Genomic DNA, 13,542 nt, shown 5'->3' with positions numbered 1-13,542 from the left:
TACATTTTCATTAAAAAAAAACAAAACCAAAAAAACTTCTTACAATTGTATTTCTTTTCACTTTGTATACATATGGGTTCTGAAATATTCAGTGGTTATTAAGCAAAGGAAAAAGGCTTTTCTTTCCCCACTATACAAAATCAGCTTTAGTAGACAGGATACTCTTTTATGAAACCTGACATTCAAAGCATACATAATATATCCAACTATGCTATTTATTTATAATTTATTGATGAACAAGAAAAAAGATGCCATATGACCTGTTGGAAACTTCTGAATCCCGTCACTTAGAAGCAAATGATCTCCCTCCCTTTCTTCTGAAGAGAAACAAACAAACAAACAGACAAAAACATCTTTGCACTTAACAAATGAAACCATAAGAATAAATAAAATAGTCACTCTTAGAGTTTAAATTAATCAAATTCTAATTTGTTTAAATCAAAGCCTCTTATCAAGCATTACACTCATTTATCATGTGAAAAGTGAGTACAATTTTTATACAACTGAAATGTTATGAACAGAAAAATAAAGCTGGTATACTATAAGCCGGTTATGTAGCAAAGGACATGGTAATAAAATAAAAATCTTCAAAATAAATTGGAACACTCACACCAAAGTATACAGCAGCAATGAAAGCTTTTACTTTTCTCCCCAAATGGAAATGTGCAGACAAGACACTGAGGGACGTGGTTAATGAAAAGACGCAGTAGGTCAATTTGATGGCTGAATCAAGTCAAGTCAACTGGTCAAGTTGATGATCTCAAGAGTCTCTTCCAGCCTTGATGATTCTATGATTTTGTGTATGAGAAGGAAATAAAATGACAAAAGGAAGTGAGAATTAACATATTTATGGTTAAAGAGGAATTCAAAACTGAAGAGATTGGTTTAAAAGGCAAACTCCTTCAGATGTTTAATCTCAGGAGTATGACCAAAAGGAAATTCTAAATCAGTTTAGGCAGATATTTTATAATATTAGTTTTGTTGTATGCAGAGATTTGAAAAGTTTTTATGTTTCTCAGAAGAAGAAATCAATCACAAGCCACTCAAGTTAATATTACTGAATACAGTTTCCTTAAAGTAAAACACCATATCAGCTTCAAATTAAGGAAGGAACTTAATTAGTTCAGTTCTTCAGATCTGGGAAATAAGTTTGCTAACATGAGATGATGATGATGAAAGCATGTTGGCTTATGTTAGAAACCAGAAGTTAAGAGAGAATAAGCAAATGAGATTTATTTTGCAGAATAAAGGGGCTCACCTCCCTCAAACTGTTGGTCACACTTCCCTTGATGCAACTCAAGATATGGTTGGCCTTCTGGTCTGCAAGCAAGCACTGCTTGGTCATGCTGAATCTTTCATCAATTGACACTGCCAAATCTTTCTCCTCAGGGCTGCTTTCAAGCCATTCTCTGCTCAACCTTTGTCTATGCTTGGGATTGTTCCTATCCAGGTGCAGGACCATGCACTTGGCCTTGTTGAACTTCAAGGGGTCGGTATGGGCTCACCACTCAAGCCTGCCCAGGTCCCTCTGGATAGTATCCCTTCCCTCTAGCATGTCAGCTGCACCACTCAGTTTAGTGTCACCTGCAAACTTGCTGAGGGTGCACTTGATCCCACTGTCTATGTTGCCTACCAAGACGTCACAGAACACTGGTTCCTACACCAGTTCCTGAGGAATATCACTCGTCACCGGTCTCCACTTGGACAGTGAACTACTGACTACAGCTCTCTAAGTGTGACCATCCAGACAATTCCTTATCCAGCAGGTGGTCCATCTGTCAAATCCATTTTTTAATCCAATTTGATCACCAGGGTGTCATACAGGAAAGTGTCAAATGCAGAAATATTTCTGCCACCAGGAATCACAGAATCACAGAATTATAGGAGTTGGAAGGGACCTCTAGAGATCATCAGTCCAACCCCCCTGCTAAAGCAGGCCCACTATAGCAGATAGATGTCCAGGCATGTCTTGAATATCTCCAGAGAAGGAGAATCCACAACCTCCCTGGGTAGTCTCTTCCAGTGCTCTGTTACCCTTACTGTGAAGAAGTTCCTTTGCATATTGGTATGGAACTTCCTATGCTCAAGTTTATGGCCGTTTCCCCTTCTCCTGTCCCCACAGACTACAAAGATCATGATGCATTAATACTATAGAAAATATAACGCAGTGTAAATAGTGTAGTCCTATAGAAAAAAAAGAAACATAAGAAATTAGCAGCAAATTATGGAGAATCATCTAGGAAAAAGAAATTAAAAAAAAAAATCTCTTTCTATTTATTTTAAATGAAAGTATTATCAAGGCCATTCATTCATTTTCTAGAACTTTAAAAATAAAAATGGGGCTAGATTCCTATTTGTTGAAGAGGTTTTATTTTATGCTTGGTTTTATTTGGTTTGTATGATTTTTTAAGTAGGATTTGAGTTTATCAACTTGCTTTCAAAATACTGACATTTAGATAACTGGCATAATTAATTATAATTTTATTAGGGAGATATTCTAGATGTGCCCCAAACAGATAAAAAAATAAATTAAAAATAAAATCCTGATAAGAATCAAAGAAGTATATTATAAATTCACTTGGTTGCACACCTAAGAGAAGAGAGATTTTCCAGTTGAAAAATGTACTGTTGTAGTAAAACAGGTATTTTCTCCAGTGAGAATTGTACTTTCCCATTTGACCCTCTCCTGTAGCAGTGGAGTCCAAACAGAGACAGCAGCTTAGATAAATGTCTGCTGACTTAAAATGATTATCAAATTACCTGCTGCATTCCTTTCCTTTCTTCAAATAAGAAGTGATCAAATACAGACAATTCAAACTCCTCTTTTTACTGCTTTCAGTCTGTAACTCACATTTGCTTTTACTTTAATGGAAACCAACTGAATACATCATGTATCCTTCCTTCCAACGATCTTGTGGTTGGCAGCTCTGCCTGTGGCAGAGTGGGTGGAACTTAATGATCCTTGTGGCCCCTTTCACCCCAAGCCATCCTATGATTCTGTGATGATTCTATGATTTTATGATTATTGCATACATTCAGAATGTTACCCTTGAATAACACACATATTGAAAATACTAATTCTAATCTAGCAGCTTGTTTAACTAAGCACAGTTGCACTTCAGTTGGCAATTTTTTTTTTGCTAATGGCACTGTAATGAGAACCAGGCCAGCTTTTGTAGCTTTTTGCTTTATGATTAATTTTGAAATGGCTGATTGAAGATGAGGATTTGCATCACCCTTAATCACACCTAATGTGCTGAATAAAGACTTTCCTTTCATTTTTGCTTCTTTGCAACTGACTTGAAAGCACTTTTTTAAAATGATAATTTGGCATAAAGTGTGTATAAGTAACATGTTCAGGAATACTAGATTCATATTTTAATTTCTTACCTGCTAGATTTTTTTCCCAGTAGAAAAATAGAATATTTACTTGCATGAGAGCAGAACAGGGTTAATATTTTTAATATCTTTTTCAAGCCAAATTCAAAATACTAAATTGGAAGATATTGCTTGTATGATCTGCTGTAGAAAAAGCATCTGTGGTCACTTTCTTCTGTATAGGAAATTTACTCAATGCCCTCTCTCTTATATTTTACAGTAAGCTCAGCTCTCTTTCACAAGACGTTCTATCAAGGTCAGTGGCTTTTTACAAAACAATATTACAACCTGTTCCCATTCTGATTCAGTCATGATAAACTGTTCCAGGAAAGTGTAAAGAGAAAAGAAAGAACAAGAAATCTTCGTAATCTCTGCTTCCCACTACATTGTTCAAGTACACTGGAATAATAATATAGATAATAACATTAATTTAAGAGGATTCTCAAAATATCACACAGAGTCACAGAATGGTTGAAGTTGTAAGGAACCACTTGGGATCACCTAGTCTAACCCCCAGCTCTAAGCAGGATCATCTGGAGCACATTGCTTAGGATCACATACAGGTGGGTTTTCAGTATCTCCATAGAAGGAGAGAGTCCTTGGCAGCTTCTTCCAGGAGTGCCTTTATAGGACCAAGAATTTAATAACCTTAGCACCTAGACATAAATGTTGACAGTTTAGTTATTTTAATGAGAGTTATGTTTTGTGTATGTGGAATAAATGGTTTGCTTGTGATAAAGCCTGGAGAATGCCTAAAGCAGAGGTTGTTTGCATGTCTCACACTAGCAAAAAATTCATTTGCACTTGGTTTCCTTCCAGCTGAAGCACAAATAAAATTTTAATATACAAATTTAGGTGACTCTTGCAGTTTTTATCTTTTTCCGGTGTTATGAGCTAATGTAGTCAATGGGACTTCAAGAAGATCTTGAAAAAAAACTCAGTTCATACTAATGTGGTCAGTGTAACTACTCTTGAAGAGTTGGATTTCATTTCTATGAGCAGACTGGTACAAGGTCTTTATCTGCTTTTTTTTTTTTTTTTTTTTTTTTTTTTTTTTTTGTATATTGATTGTTGCTTGTAGGTTTCTGAATCACTGTCTGTGAATCTGAGTCTGAGTCTGAGTGAGTCTGTCAATGGATGTGACAGACCTGGGAGGAAGGAAAGACAGCATCATCATCTTATCCTGGTGACCAAAGGACAACAACCCTAGTTCAGCTCAACTACTTTGCCAACAGCACTCCATGCTAATGCACTGTACTCTCAGTGCAGACATCAAACAGCTTACTGATTGACAGAGCTTAATCCATGATCTGAAATGGACAGATGTTCTCAATTTACTCTCTGTCTATTTTCATGTATTTGCGCTTTTATACATTTTCCACTTTCAGTAAAAGATCTTGATTGTAAAGTATCCTGCCCTGTGAAACAAAAACAGTGTCAGAGTTAAAAATATTTTCTACAGCTTTCAACTGTTTTGAACAGTCCTTCAATCACATAAAAGCATAAAATCACATAGTTCAGTCAATAGTACATACACATGTAAATTGCTACACTATTCAGCAGATTGTCTAATATGACCTATTCTCATGCACAGCTGTGCATGAATCAAGATATACTGCTAAAGATCTTTTTGATATGTACTTCTCTCTAAAACCACAGTACTCAAGGAATTGTTTTGTTTGCCATGCCCAATCCCCTAAAAGCATATATTTTATTGTGATCAATAACAGAAATGAAAACTTGCAGCTTCTTTAATCTGTATTGAAATTTCTGAACATTTCTTTGAAAGTAAGAACATCTTCTGATAGTGTGGACAGCAGTTAGTAAACTGGCATCTAAAAGATTACAAAGGCCCTTGTCTGTTGTCCATACAGTGAGCTACAACTCTACATCCACCAAATACGTAATTAAAAATAATTTTATGATAATACTTTCATGTTCAGGCTATGTTTTTAACCACTATGGAAGACTGCTAGAATTCTTTAGAAGTCCTGTGATTTTGAAGAAGAAAGTGAGATTCAAGCCATCTTGGTACTCTATTCCCACTGTATAACCGTAAGGGCAGACATTTTTGTCTCTCAATATTTTTGTCCCAAAACACTGCAATCATCTCATAAAATGAACCTCATACTATGTTCAGCAAAAAATATCTTTTTAGTATCATACATTTCTAACAATATAAGTCAAACTTCAACCACTAGAATTTTTGAATTCTTCATTGTTCATTCTTGTAAAACCTTACAAGAAACATGATCATTTTCATACAAATTTGAAGCCTCATGTGTTGAAATTACTTAGTAAGCTACCTCTTCTGGCAAGTATAGGGGTGCTCCATAGCCAGCTTCAAAATTCTGCACTCTATAGTAATGGAGTCACACACAGGAGAGCAGAAGTTGTCAGTTCTTAATAAAATGAGAATAATCACATTGGAGCACTGTAATACATAGGTTGTTCCAAAAGTAATATCTCCTCTTTATTTCTACAGGAACTCCAAAGTATATAAAAAAACTATGTGATAGAGCAAATTTTCAGCTACAAAACAATGTTTTCCAACATAGTCATCACTATTAGTTTTGCATTTTCACCAGGGATAAACAAGCCTGTATGTCACGCTTGCAAAAATCTTCATCAGTGGAGGTGGCCTACTGTCACTGTTACCACTACTGAAATGCACCACCCACTGCCTCACTGTTATCACATCCACTGGTTGGTCTCCATAAACATTCAGCAATATCAATGTATGTCTGTGGGTGCATTTCTTTTCCGCAGAATTCAATGACACATCTTTGCTTCATATATGTTTCTATGTCAGATGCCATTTTGTCAGACTGCCCCTCTGCTGCTGTCACGTGGCAACAAAATATAGCAGAATATTAGTGGAAGAGTTCAACCTTTACTGCCATAGCACCTACATCTGCCTCTAATGTTGTGTGCTAATACAATAAAATGGGAGGCAATACTTTTGGACCAGTCTTGATATTTATTTTTTGGTACATTGATTTATGTAATTCTTTAATTAACAGAAAAATCTTGTTTACTTATCCTGGAAAATATGTAAGCTGATTTCCACTTAAACAAGCAAACAAACAAACAAACAAAAAAAACCCTCTTCGTCTGTGGAGATTTGAACTTGCAATTTGATGTCCAAATTGTTCCGTTTTCATTGAACTATTATTTACTCTTCTTAAAGTTATTGTGCATTTTTGTTTCCATCTCCTATAACTCTAAGCAATCCTTACAGCTTAGAAACAGCAGCAACAAAGAAAAAATGCATGTTACATGACACCTCCCAGATATCTGTCACATTTACAATGTCTACTACTTTACCTGAGCCTATCCATTTAGGGCAAAAACTTAAAACAATTTTTTCTGCAGTTGGAATATCTGTTATATATTTTTGTTTATCTCTTCGTTACCAAATTATCAAATATAGAATCATAGAATCATAGAATCACTAAGGTTGGAAAAGACCTAAAAGATCACCCAGTCCAACCGTTCACCTATTCCCAATAGCTCCTACTAAACCATGTCCCTCAACACAACATCCAGTCTTTCCTTGAACGCCCCCAGGGTCGGTGATTCCACCACCTCCCTGGGCAGTCCATTCCAGTGCCTGACCACCCTTTCTGAAAAGTAATACTTCCTCATGTCCAGCCTGAATCTCCCCTGCCGTAGCTTGAAACCATTCCCCCTGGTCCTATCACTAATGACATGAGAGAAGAGGCCGACCCCCAGCTCACTACAACCTCCCTTCAGGAAGTTATAGAGAGCAATAAGGTCTCCCCTGAGCCTCCTCTTCTCCAGGCTGAACATTCCCAGCTCCTTCAGCCTCTCCTCATATGGCCTGTGTTCCAGACCCCTCACCAGCTTTGTTGCCCTCCTTGGAACACGTTCCAGGGCCTCAATATCTTTCTTGCAGTGAGGGGCCCAAAACTGGACACAGTACTCGAGGTGCGGCCTCACGAGTGCTGAATATAGGGGAACAATCACCTCTCTGCTCCTGCTTGCAACACTGTTTCTGATGCAAGCCAGGATGCCATTGGCCTTCTTGGCCACCTGGGCACACTGTCGGCTCATGTTCAGCCGAGCATCAATCAATACCCCCAGGTCCATTTCGTCTACGCAGTCCACCAGCCACACCACCCCAAGCCTGTAGCGTCGCCTGGGGTTGTTGTAGCCGAAGTGCAGGACCCGGCATTTGGCCTTGTTGAAACTCATCCCATTGGCTTCAGCCCAGCTCTCCAGCCTGTCCAGATCCCTCTGTAGGGCCTCGCTACCCCCAGGCAGATCCACACTTCCAGCCAATTTGGTGTCATCTGCGAATTTACTGAGGGTGCACTCGATGCCCTCATCCAGGTCATCAATAAAGATATTGAAGAGAACAGGCCCCAGCACCGACCCCTGGGGAACACCACTCACGACTGGTCGCCAGCTGGATTTGACTCCATTCACCACCACTCTCTGTGCCCGGCCCTCCAGCCAGCTCCTTACCCCTTAAATATGAAGTGAAAAAGTGAAAATAAAGTGTTTGCTGATACTGAACTTGGTATAGAAATAAGTGTTGAATTCCTAAGAGAGACAGTTGTTCTCCAGAGTACTGGCTGAGATATTATGTCCCATCTCTGATTCAAAGGACCTGACTTTACTATCTATGTGGTGTGAATCAGCAAAAGAACTATTATTCTACCACACTTCATAATCAGGAGTTTCTATGTACAACTTAACTATATATTTTTTGCTGTTCTTTCTCTCTTTTTCAATTCTTCTAGCTCTGTTTGTACTGTACATGCTCTCCAGGCAAATATGATTGTGATATTAAAATAAAATTTTCATTAAAAATGATGGATGCCATAATAGGAAGCCAGTTCAATTAAAACTGTGATCTCTCACACTCAGTAGACTACTGAGCAAACTATTACATGATGTTCCTGTCTTCTGAATCAGAAACAAAGAGAAATGGGAGAGAATAAAAAAATCAAGTGCTTCTCAGTATATTCTGAGTAATGTACGTCCATGACTGCTCTTGTCAACATGATATTCATGTACCGTATCTTTCCACAGAACTAGATAATTTTGATGTTATATTTTATGATATAAAACGTATTTCTTGATAACATTTCATAAACAACATTTCATTTTATGTTATACTTTAACATTAAAACAGATATTTTTCCACACTATAATATTTGGACAAATCAAATCTTGAAAAATTTGAAATCTCAGAAATCCAACAGCTTTACACTTCAGCAATTATATTTTGAATTTATACATTTTTAATGTGACTGTTTGATCATGTATCATAGACATTTTGATAAAGTGTGTATAAATATTATGTAAACTGATCTCTAAAAATCACAAGATCAATGTACATTATAGCACATTTCTTCAGGAGATGCTACTGTGACCTTTACATCTAACACATTGATTTGATTCCTTAGCTGGAAGGAGAAAAAGAATTTTTAATTTAATGTTAAAATAGTCCACCTGATTCAGTCTATCACATATTCCAATTATTTTGACCTTCTGTCACATTTACATTACATAATTCTCACAAAATTTCTGTAATGTATATACAGTTGGATCAGCTAAAATCTACTGCTTCACAGTAATGACATTAATATTAAAAATAAAATAAAATAAGTTTTTAATAAAATATATTTAAAGTTTTTATATACAGAACATGTTGTTCTATGTGTTTTATTTTCTTCTGGTTATGAGTATTAACTCTGAAACCTTATAATTGCAATGGATTGTATTTTGCACCTGATTTTCACAGATTAAAAAAAATAAATGAATAAAAAACAAACAAAAAACTTGAAAAAATATTTCCCTTGTCAAGTATTTGTAAATATTTTTAGATGTTGTGGAGTTTTACTTCTTTGCTGTTATTTTTTTTCCTCTCAGTGCAATATCATCTGTCCAAGACAGCTGCAGACTACTACTATACTTTTGGAATATGGAGTCCAAATATTCTTATTTACAATATTTTCATGTTGTAAATATAATTTTCTCTACAATCTCAGTTTTGGATACACATGCCTGAGAAACTGGTAATTAATAAAAGTCTTTTGTAGCGCTGCCAACTTTTCCAAGTTTTCTGAGGCTGCTCCTGTTCATTGCAGTCACCATACTGCTTATTTCCCTTTCTCTTTTTCTCTGAAGTAATTTACGCTTCCTTTCGTAATTCTCATGAACCAGCTATTTTGAAGATGAAACTGAAGGGAGTGTTTTTTCACTATAAACATTTTGCATTTTTACATGTATGTGTAAATAATTTGGTCTAAATTTTGTTTAGGTTATACTAGGAGACCAACATTAACAATAGATTCACTTGTTTCAAGCTTCAGGCTAGTAATTAAACATGTTACATCTGTTTACTCCCTATACCTTTCTAGTTTTCCTTCTTTAACCCCTCTGTGAAAATAACAAATGAAATATGTTCTTATACTCTTAAAGCACATATCTATTATTATTTCTGCTGCTAGGGAAACTGAGCTATGAGAGAGCCACATAGGCAACTGGGGGAGAAATAATTTCCCTTCCATCTGCAATGAAAAGATCTGGCCCCTAGATACATTGCAGATATAAGAAGAGTCAAAAAAAATTTGAGCTACGCTACACAGTTCATTTTCTGAAAAGGTGCTATGGATAAAAGGCAGAACTAAAATAAAAATGTACTACTGATGATTATCTTACATTTTGACTACATCTAGAGTTTGCGTGTCTTTGAATGTGCCTCAATGATGTTACATAGTCTGACTTTAAATACAATGAAGATTAATTTTATTTATACACTAAGTAAGTCATTTTTTCATCATTTGCTTTAGTAAATGTCTTTCACAGTATATGGCAATTGGACAGTATTTTCCACTTTGGAAAATTATATTGTTCCTTTTGAAGTGCTTAAAAATTATAGCCAGTGTACAAAAGCTCAAATCTAAGTAACTGCACTTCAAAAAAAAAAAAAAAAAAAAAAAAAAAATTACTGCGTTTTATTTTCTAGTACCTGCACTCGTTAAGATGCCACAGTAGGCTACTCATAGATGGAAAACAGTCATCTTATCATTTGGATTCAAAGTCATAGAGAAAATCAATACTGTAGATTTTGAGTCTGAGAAACACTTAGAAGAGAATGAATATCCTGGCTGAGTATTCTAACGGCTGTTACTGATGTGCAGAATCAAACTCTGTAACCCAAGTAAGATTACAAAGCAGGTAGGGTTTATTCAGTGGTGCACATACGCTGGGTGCAAGAGGGATAGGTCCACCTAACTTGCACACAGTCAGGAAAAAGTGTGCTACAGATATAGGCTGAACTAATACATAGCCAGTAGTTTTCCCAAAATTCGGATACATATTCATTACTCCCGAGAGTTAATTAGCATGCAGATCCTCCTGTCTTGCGTGTGCATAGTGGGTCGTGGGATGAAGATTTGTCGTCTTCCTCGCGAAAGCTTCGTTGTCTTCCTCGCTGGAAACTTTTGACCTTTTGGGGGGGAATCCCCCCCAAATCGGTTTCTTTTACCTCTGTGGACATCTAATCACCTCCCTGCCAAATGTCCTCGGGCTGTTCTCAGACCCTTATCTTTATGGCTTTCATTCCCCTCACTATCCCAGACCCAGTGTCTGCCATCACTTGTTTTTCTAACAAGTTCTGCATTCTTACTTCTATAAACTATCCCCATCACCCCCCTTATTCTCAGTCACTGTGAAGCCTTCTTGCCTTTTTACTTTTACTTATGGGGCCCTTCTCATCTTTCATTATTGAGACAGTTACAACTATTCAAGTTTCAGATGTTGCTCATTCAAGCCAAGATTAAGAGTTAATTCATGTGCTGTATTATGTGTTATAGACATGTTTTGTAAGCCTCAAACTAAATTCTTGTGCTCCCAATGACACACAGAGTAGTTAAAGGCTATAAACAAGTTTCTATGGATAAAAAACAAGTAGCACAGAGCAATGAAGGTACAAATAAGGTAGATTTAGGTGCATACGCCCAACAGAGAAACCAAGAAAATCCTTCCAAAAGTGATAAGCATTAGGGATATGGATGCATTTACATGAAAACTTATCTAAACATTCAAAGCTTTGATACTGTACATGCCCTGAAGTCTCACTGTCTCTACTGAGTTGAGCATCAGATGCTGATCCCAAGCTAATCACCCTCACAGAGAGGTAAGATATGATTGTATTTCCAGGATGTTGCTGCTTCAGATTTGGCCTACTCTGGTCTGGCTGTGACTATCTGCTATCTTGGAATAGTAAGCAAATAATCAGCATGAGCCACAGATGAACATCAGTATGCATCTCTTTCATACATTGAATCTCAGTCATACATAGCATGCTCCACGACTTACTTTCCAGTTCCATTTTTGTCTTCTCTTTTCTATTTTATACTTTAGCAAATATATTCTCCACAGCCATTTTATGTTTCAGTCGTGATTATTATTTGCTTGAGGAGCAGGTCGGCAGAAGATGGCTCACCTGGAGGAAGTTCTTTACTATAAGAGTGGTGAGGTGCTGGAACAGGCTGCCCAGAGAGGTTGTGGAGCCCCATCCCTGGAGGTGTTTCAAGGCCAGGTTTGGATGGGAACCTGGGCAGCATGGTCTAGGATTAAATGTGGAGATTGTTGGCTTTGCCAGCAGTGGGGAATTTGGAACTTGATGATCCTTGAGGTCCCTTCCAGCCCAAGCCATTCTATTATGATTCTATGAGGCAATCCGCACAGACAAAAAAAGTCCTGATTTGAACAGCAGCTTAAATAAACCCTGCTGAAGTCATTGGATGGGAGGTATCATTTCAGTAAACAAATATCCATGTGAGAATGTTTCAGACTGTTATGGAATTGCTATCCTTTAAGACAGACTCAGAAAGTACAGAGACCCTACATTAATAGCCGTAGTTTTGTAATAAGTGCTGTGCCCTCAATTCCTCATCTGGCCACCTACTCTCTCCCACACCCATTCAGGCCTAGCACTGCTCAGTATATGTGGTTAGTATATGGTCACCATATGTGCTCAGCACTGCCCTAGAGGTTTCCTGAGGAGACTGAGATTCTCTGGTGTAATGCTAGCTGTCTGAAAAATGCAGACATCTGGCAAGGGAGAAAGGTGCCTGTCAGCCCCTCTCTGAATCCATAGCTTCTTGTGAGGACTTTTTGGCACGTTCTTGTCCTCTACAATAAGTCTGTGCTGACAGTTCCTTTTCTACCTGGAATTCAAGTATGGATTTCTGGATTGTCCATTAGAATGCTGTTTCCCAAAGAGTTCTTAAAGTCTATACTGTTTTTTTTTTTTTTTTTTTTAAATCTCAATTCACATGTACACAGTACTAGATTCAGCAATACACAGCTGTGACTAGCGAAGAGCAAGATTTTGCTTTATGTTTGAAAACCTGTTCCTGCAATTGCTGTGACTGCAATTCCTATTTTATTAGAAACTAAAGATTTAGAAAGGCACATCATAACTGAGAAAGCCAGCATGAATCCAACCTTAATAACATTTTGAAACCAATACCCTCTGTGAGCTACCTGTCTCAATTCACTCCTGAAAACAGTCTAATTAACTCCAGTCTGCCTTAGCTGAATAGAAGACTGCAAAAATGATGACGTACAGTTTTTCCTTTACCCTTTTGTCTTTTGACAGTGATGTACTTTGCTGATACATAAGTCCTTTCATATTCTTATTTTGCTTTTTCAAAAAATGTTGTAATGTATCTTCAGGAAGAGCAGCATATCAAGCAGAGGAAAAGATTCTCCCAGTCAAGCCCTTTATGCTAAGTCTAAAGAAAAGGAAGGGGACTTTTTTCTGGTATATACATTAAGTTGAAGATTAGAACTCCTACAGTTATTTAAAGTCACTTTGATCCTGTTTGCTGCATTTTGCTTGCAGGAATTATTGGCCACTGTATTTGGATCAGGGAAGAATTTTCTACAATATAACTGGAGCACCAATGGAATAATTTCTTGTGGATTTTTTGTTTTCCTCTGGCACTGGTCAACTTCCTTGCATTATCTAAACATTCCACCTAAGACAGTTCTCATGTGCTGGGTGATACCTTTAAACCCTTCTATTCTCTACCTAATGTACACCATACTTTGCAATTTCCATGCATAAACCACTTTTTGCTAGAAGTGCTCAGGATATATGCTCCCTGGGTACAG

The sequence above is a fragment of the Lagopus muta genome, chromosome 2 (assembly GCF_023343835.1).
Source record: "Lagopus muta isolate bLagMut1 chromosome 2, bLagMut1 primary, whole genome shotgun sequence".
NCBI classification, from domain to species: domain Eukaryota; kingdom Metazoa; phylum Chordata; class Aves; order Galliformes; family Phasianidae; genus Lagopus; species Lagopus muta.
The sequence above is the reverse complement of the archived record's forward strand: the minus strand, read 5'-3'. Positions refer to the sequence as shown.